The sequence below is a fragment of the Dermacentor silvarum genome, chromosome 3, assembly GCF_013339745.2.
Source record: "Dermacentor silvarum isolate Dsil-2018 chromosome 3, BIME_Dsil_1.4, whole genome shotgun sequence".
Lineage (NCBI taxonomy): Eukaryota > Metazoa > Arthropoda > Arachnida > Ixodida > Ixodidae > Dermacentor > Dermacentor silvarum.
In genome coordinates, this window is record NC_051156.1 from 54,369,125 (window position 1) to 54,377,558 (window position 8,434).

The window sequence follows — 8,434 nt, forward strand, 5'->3', positions numbered from 1 at the left end:
TACAACTGCAGCTAGTCTAGTAACGTTGGTTCATCCCACATATAACTTCCAGGAGCTTGAAGGGACGAACGACTACTTGAGCAAGACAACCGCAACAGGATAGCACTCATCCTACCGTGGTTGTCTTCTGCATGTTATTTTCAAGCATAATGGCTATTGTCATTGAATAAAGGCGCCGCTGAAGCATCCAAATTCACTCAGACGGCCCTCGGAGATTGTACAATGTAGCGATTACTAAACGATACTATGTTGTTACTTTTACAGTGAAGCTGTCTATGGCACGGAGGAAAAAAAGAAAACAGGAGAGGCCCTGACGTCCCGTTTCTGAAGCCGGAAGTGCAGCCGCGTGGGTGTGCCACCTCCCTTTGCGCCTCCAGTCAGCTCGCCGGAACAGATAGGCGCGAGCACTTGCATTGCTACGAACCGCCGGAAGTGTGTGCTACTGACGCACCTCAGAACAAAGCCTACGAAACTTGTGTAAAAGTTTAGTGGTAGCACGTTGAGGAACACGACGAAGACTCGCGCCGTGATTACTTGAATGTACCTGTTGCTGGCTAACACTCGCACTCACGGACCCAAAACACAACTTTCAAGCTTCACACCATACTCCAATGTCAGCTTGTCGCGCGAAGAAAAATGTCACAGTTTCGCCCTAAGGGCGAAGCAATGAATGCGATAGCAACACAGCAATGTCATACGAAGTAAGGTGAGCGGCTTTGGTAGCAACAACACGCAGAACTGTTGTCGACGCCATCGGCGTTTTGCCCGCGTTAGCTCAAAATGCGTGCGGCGTTGGTGACTGTTGCTGGAGCCTCTGATATAAATAGGCACTTGGTGCCGCAGCTAAACGTCGCCTCCCTTCCCTCCCCCTCCCCCACGGCCTCTCGCGCGTCCGAAGAAGGCGCGTTTGCTCTACATATATGGTGATTGTAAAGGAGAAAAGAGACGCCTACTTCTGCAGCCCTTAAGCGAGCACGGCGCACAACGCGCGTTTGTTCTCCGCCGTGCGTTCACTCCCCGTGAAAGACGCGCCCCTCGCGCCCTTTCACTCGCACATACAGCGTTCGGCGCGCGGCGACGATTTCATCTCCAAATGACGTCATACGGAACCTCACGGCGACGGCGACGGCGACGCCGACGGCAGAAATCTGCTTTTGAGTGTCCATATAATTGCTATCGCAATAAAAGGACAGGGGCGGAAAAATCTCACTCTTTAGAGGCCGAGAGCAGCAGCGAGAGCTTCAGCTGCTATGGCAACGTTGAGGTTTGTGGTGCCAGTTCCTGTGCTCCCTTGAGAAACACTGCACGCGACTTCCACCACGCTTTCTCCCACACGTCCGTGCTGGCCTCTCCTACGCTTTCCTTCTTCCGGGTCATGACGTCCACGTGAAAAAACTATTATCATCAGCAATGGCTCGAGCGTCGTATTTTATAGCTGGCTCATCGGAACGTTGCGCTCGAGCGTTGCGCTCCACAGCTGGCTCCATTGCCGCTCATCATTCCAGCGTTTCACTTCTCTCTGTGAAGCGGGTCCTGACTTGGATTACCGTTTCAGAAAATAAAGGTTTATTTCTCTCTCTTTTTTGTCGTCGTAATAGACAGGCATCCTCATTAAAGATGCGTACTTTCTCTCCCCGCGTTTGTTGGGCTATGAGTCATTGCTTAAAGGGGTACGAGCCATTACGTGGCGGACATATTTAATAACAGAGGTGATACGCGAATGCTATCATCATTAGGGTATCCAGCTTTTCTGGACATCAGGGTCACCCGCCGTGGTGGCTCAGTCAGGTGAGCACGACATCGTGGGATTCAATCCCGGCCGCGGCATTTCGATGGAGGCGAAATGCAAAAATGCCCGTCTGCTTGCATTGTAGTGCACGTTAAAGAACTGGTCAACATTAATTCGGAGCCCTCCACTACGGCGTGCCTAATCAGAACTGGCACGCAGAAAGAGAAGAGGGTCTCGTCAGTGCCACCACGTGGTGTATTGACCATAAACTTTTCAAACTTCCCGCAGTGACGTATCACAACGTCATCCAAACATAAATAAAATATTTAAAAGCTATCACCACAAAGCTTTTTTCGCCGGCGTTATCTTGATAAAAGCCGCTCGTCGGCTGGAAATTACTCGTGATCCTAAGAGCGTTTATAATGCAAACAAGGTAAGGCGTGCATACAACGGACACAAGAGAAATGGACAACAGGTTGACATCACGATGTTTGCATAATGAATCCTTACCAACTAGCTCAGCTTTCTGTCGTTCTAAGATCGTTTAGTCACGACGAGGCAAACCCACCGGCGATTGATTGCGGGCTTTTCAGAGGCTTCCCAAATGAGAGCCCCCGTTCTTTTTTTCTCTCTTCCTTTAATGCAGCGGTGTCAACGGGACAGGATAATCGTCAGGAGCACTTCGCAGCAGCTTTTCAGTTGGAACACAGTCCGAACGTCGCACAGCGCCTACAAGATACGCCATCAGAGATCGCTTTTCATTTTGACCTATCGGTTTCACTTAGGTTCACCCAATTATTTCCCTAGCACTGTCGCTATCCGCATTCATGGGCTACCGCAAAAGCTGCAAATCAAGAAAAGATGCGCATAAGTATTAAGATGGACACATGAACAAGTTGGTTTTGCACCTTGAGCAAAATGCATGGCCCAAGAATTGTGCAAACTGTCTCTGTGTCGTCAACCATTAGCATGCTCACAATATTACGTCATATTTACTGACCACCGGGCAAGGTAAACCTTTTGGTATGACATATACAGTACTTTCAGTTGGCAGTTCGAGGAAGGTGACAGTCAGCACATGAAATAATTTGTTGGCATCCTCATAGTGCGAGAATCAGTACCAGTCGTCGAAGAATCACCCTGTAGAGTGCATTGTATTTTATGTGATGGAGTCTGCATCCCAAATTTCCGACTCTATAACGGCAGGCATCTCGCTTATATCGACAGTTGCCGGGCACTCGCGTTGGCCTGTCTTCAACACTCGCCGGCATACTCGCCTTGTTTCGCACGATCGGGTTTCAGCTCAACCAACTCCCTCAACAGCCAATTAATTTGTCCTGAAATTTGGCCACCCTGTCAATGTTTTTATCTTGATGTTATGTTTTATATTTAACTTACTGCTTTCCTGAGATTTCCAGCGGTTTCACCTTTCCCAAGATACCCGCATTTTAATGCGTAAGCATTCTTTGACGAGTACACCAGTAAAATCTGTCACGCGAAATGTGTAATGCCTTCTATGTGCACAAAACTGCATAATTTGCCAAGGTACGACAATCATTATATTCGTATAATGCAGATGATTTGTAGCTTTATAAGCGATAATGAATAATTGAAACAAGAAATGTCGCAGTTTCACCCGAAAGGGGAAGCATCAATTGCGATAGCAAATTACTTGAGAGCTATACTGAGTAAGGATAGTAGTTTTATCTGCTGTATAAACTTGGACATGCAACAGCACCAGCAACGCGCAGAACTGTTGTCGACGCCGTCGGCGTTTTGCTCACGTTCGCACCGAACGCGCGCGGCGTTGGTGACTGATGCAGGTTCCTCTGGCGGCGGCTCGGAGGTTTTCGACGAGATCAGAACGGGACACTCGTTGAGCAGCCTCGGAAGTCTTTACCACCTTCTCGTCTCTGAACGTTTTTATATAATTACGCATTTCGTGCCGCAGTTAAACGTCACCTCCCCTCCCTACCTCCCGTCCACCCGCGGCCTTACGCTCGATGGAAGAAGACGCGTTTGCTCTCCGCCGTGCATTCATTTCCCGTGAAAGCGCACGCCCCTCGCGCGCTTTCACTCGCACATACAGCATACGGCGCGCGGCGACGATTTCATCGCCGTTGGACTCTTTACAGAACCTCAAGGCGACGGCAATGATGACGCCGACGGCAGAAATCCGCTTGGAGTGTCCATATAATTGCATACCCATATAATACCGATATGATCATATTTTTGCATACCCATAGGGATACACAGGGCTCCATAGAAAATGTATGGGGAAGCCTACAATGGGGGTAGGTCAACGGAAATTTGAGGGGTTGGCCAGTTTGAAATTTGACGGTGAGCCAGCTAAAATTTGGAGGTGAGCCAACTAAAATTTGGAAGTGGGCCAACTAAAAATTTGGATGTCGGCGAGCTGAAAATTTGGGTGTGCGCCAACCTAAAGTTTGGGTGTGTGCCAACTGGAATTGTGGGGGTGGGCCAACTGAAATTTGACGGTATGATTACGCATACTTAGACCAAGTGGAGTTACTGTCGGCCTTTGTTCACGTTATTAAGTGGAATCTCGATGATGCCATCACGGCTAATACGAATTACCGGATGATACGAATTTCTCTGTGGTCCCGGTTGAGCTTTATTACTTTGCAACGTGCTAGAGAACGGTTGTTACGAATCGATTTTCGATCCGCGTCGGTTGATACGAATAAACGCCGCCCCACCGACGGCCGCGAAAGAGAACAGCGCGCAGTCACGGGCTTTTTCCCTTTCTCTTTTGGTGCGGAGGCGCGGAGGTCGCAACTGGGCGCGAAAAGTTTGACGCGGTGGCGCTACTCTTGCTTTTTCGCGCGGCCGCGGCAGCGAGCGAAGGTTCGTGCGGTCTATCGCTGCAACGCTAACTGAGGGGCGTAAGCACAGCGCATACAAAGGTCAGAGCCGTGTGGAGATCGCTTTCAAGATACGGTGCGCGCGACAACCCCGACAGCCGGCACAGGCGCAAAGTACAAGAACGCATTTGTTGGCAGAGTAGAAGCCGCCCCCCCCCCTCCCTCCTTCCCTCCCTCCTGCGCTGCCTTCCCGCTTTCCTCCTTTCGATGGGAGATTGCGTCGCCAGTTACCCTTGCGCCCGGTTGCAAGATACGCATTTGGTGCCCCGCAGCACAGCGTCGCCCCTCCCTCCCATAACCCCATCCCCCAGGCCTTTCACGCGACGGAAGCAGGGCCGGGCTTGACTGGCGCGCCCGGCCGTGACGGAAGTCGCGTTTGCTCTCCCCTGTGCGTTCGCTCTACGTTCGTGAAGACGCGCGTCCCCCGCGCGAAAGGCTCGCTTTCACTCGCACATACGGCGCGCGGTGACGATATTATCGCCCTTGGACTCATGCTCCACGTCTCATTGTCCAGCGGAAGCCGCATTATAACCGGTATTTCGTCTCACGTAAGCGGTATGCGTATACATGGAGTTCTATGGGAGGGTAAACGGGAGTCGGAAAAGGCCACGTTGTAGCCAGTTCTGCACTATAAACAGTTACGTTATAAGTGATCTATACTGTAAATGCCTTTTACGTGCGCGTGCCTGAGTGAGTTCACCTCCGACTCTTTAATTTAGCTAGTTTTAATTGTGTTTCAATGATACGAATTTCAGCTAATACGAATATTTTTCGTGACCCCGTGAGATTCGTATCATCGAGATTTCACTGTACGCGGAAGCACAGCAGGTAAACTATTTACACGGTGTATTTACAAGTGGCAGCATGAAACCCAGCCAACATCAAAACAAAGCACGTCGTCGTCCTCAGATCTGCTAGCTACCGCTTATGGGTACGTCCCACTAAATCCAAGTGTCTACTTCATCGTAGCGTGACCCCCGGCGGCAGAAGGATCCGGCGCCACTAAGGATCCACAGCAGAAGAAGGGTGGTAATCCTTAAGTCGCGAAACGGGAACGACGTCGGTGGGCAACTTACCAGAAGATGTGGGACTGGCGGACACAAGCTTTGCCAAAAACGAAAAAAATAATGTACTGTTGCTTTCAATATTAGCTAAACCATAATGTACGTGGTAAAAGCGGCCCCCCAGGACTACACACCGGAGCCGACATACCCCAAAAAAATGGTCGCAGTTTCACCCGAAATGCGAAGCATCAATTTTGATAGCAAATTAGTAGAGAGCTATATGGAGTTAGGATAGTAGTTTTATCAGCTGTATAAACTTGGACATGCAACAGCACCAGCAACGCGCAGAACTGTCGTTGAAACCGTCGGCGTTTTGCCCGCGTTCGCACCGAACGCGCGCGGCGTTGGTGACTGTTGCCGGTGCCTCTGGGGGCGGCTCAGAGGTTATCGACGAGATCAGAATGGGACACTCGTCGAGCAGCGTCGGAAATCTTACCCACCTTCTCGCCTCGCAATGTTTTTATATAAATACGCATTTGGTGCAGCAGCTCAACGTCGCCTCCCCTCCCTCCCTCGCGTCCCCCCACGGCCTTTCGCGCGACGGAAAAATTCGTGTTTGCTCTATATATGGTGAATGTAAAGGAGGAACGAGACGCTTAATTCTGCGCAGAACGCACGTTTGCTCTCCGACGTGCGTTCGCTCCCCGTAAAAGCGCGCGTCCCTCGCGCCCTTTCACTCGCACATACAGCGTCCGGAGCGGGGCGACGATTTCATCGCCGTTGACGTCATACGGAACCTCACGGTGACGGCGACGGCGACAACGACGCCGACGGCAGAAATCTGCTTTGGAGTGTCCATATAATTGCTATCGCAATAAAATTCAAGAGCTGAACACGTTCAGATTACTGGTATTTATTAAACCGCCATTTCGTGTGTCAAGATAACCCTGTAGTCCAGGGACCTGTTCAAACAAGGGCACTATGTCTAAGCTCATATTTTCCTTGACTGTACGCATGTCAGCATTAATTGTCACAAAATCACGTTATTTTCTTCTTTAGGGCTTAACATTAGGAAGCCAAAATATTATGACGTCTCTCTTGGCACGACGTTTATTCGGCCTGAGTACTCGACAGCGAACGAGCAAAGGCACACACCCGATGATGATGATGATCACACAGAACTGAAGATGAGGATCGAGCAACGTGGGAAGATGATGATAATATTGACACGTGTACTTGTTTATCTTTCGCCTGTGACCGCTTTTCACCGGCTAACAAATGTTAAAGATTATCGCTCGGCGCAGGACGCGCCTGCATGTATCGGAAGTTTGACGAATGTTATCGATGCTTCTATCCGTTGTCTGTTGTCACCGATGATTATGTAACCTGATTGTATGAGCGACGCGAATTGTGTATTACTTTCTAGTTGGAAGACACGCCAGCGCCAGGGATTACTCTGGAACCTTAGATGACTCATGTACAAAAGACGACGCGTTTCGCCACTGATCAGATTTCGACGATCGCCGACTGTGTTCCTACATCGATGAAATAGTACAAGCCAGCAGTGCTTTCGCCTTCACGGAATCCACCGCACCTGCAATGATGACTGTAATTCCTTAACCAGCTTTCGACGTCAATCAGAACCTTCCCGGGCAGCTCAAAGCCCTGCTCCTGCAATACACGGACTGCTTCTCGCCATCGTCAAAAATTCGACAAACCCCTGTCGCCAAGCACCGCATCATAACCAATGAATATGTCCGCCCACTCCATCAGAGGGCGTACCGAGTTTCGGCGCGCGAACGCGAGGCCATAAGTAGAGTGACCTAGAATTGTTCCATGTTCTAGTACACTCTACCATAAGGTAACAAGTCGACGAAATGCTACGCGATGACATCATCCAGCCGTCAAAGAGTCCGTGGGCGTCCCCCGTGGTGTTAGTGATGAATGATAGAACCCTACGTTTCTGCGTCGATTATCGTCGCCTCAATAAAATCACGAAGAACGACGTATACCCTCTCCCACGGATAGACGACGTCTTTGATCGACTGTACAACGCAAAATATTTTTCATCGATGGACCTCAAAACCGGCTACTGGCAAATCGAAGTCGACCAGAGGGACCGGGAGTGCCTTTATTAGCCCCGAGAACGACCTACAGGGGCGCTGCGAGCGCCGCTCGCGTGACGTCAGGGCACGGACTCGCGCCTGTCGTCTGCTGCCGTTCGGGCGCTGTCCGGGCGCCTTCTGCAGTGTTTCCGTTTGTTGGCTGTCGTTACCTGTGCTTGGATACTTATGATTGTCATCTCAAATACATTTACAACGTCTTCATTCGCGCAAACTTATTCAAAGAGCTTATTTCTAGACGACAATTTATTTCTCAAGGACAACGCTGCAGTGCCAGCCGAAGGAGCTCAGGCCAGCCCAATGCGTGTTTCTCATGCGCGGATTGCAGATTGAGGGACTAATAAAAAAGCATAAACAGCACGTCACTCATAAAAGCATAAACGCATAAACATAGCACATAAGAATCCATTTAGGATACCATACCTGCAGTGGTGCAACGAGCATGTCACTGTCTGCTACATATGAGTGTTACATTTACCTTGATTTTAACCCATTAAAACGTGTTTCCTTATGACGAGTAAATCATGGTGTAATATCTCATTTTCCATTTCTTCACAGAAACGCTCGGCAGTAACACGAGGACCTGACACTGCAGTTTAGATTCAACAAGCACCACTTGTTCCTTTATCTGCTTCTCAAAATTAGGCCGTTCTTCACCGGTTAAATTCAAGTGGCGGTAATTTGAAGTAAATC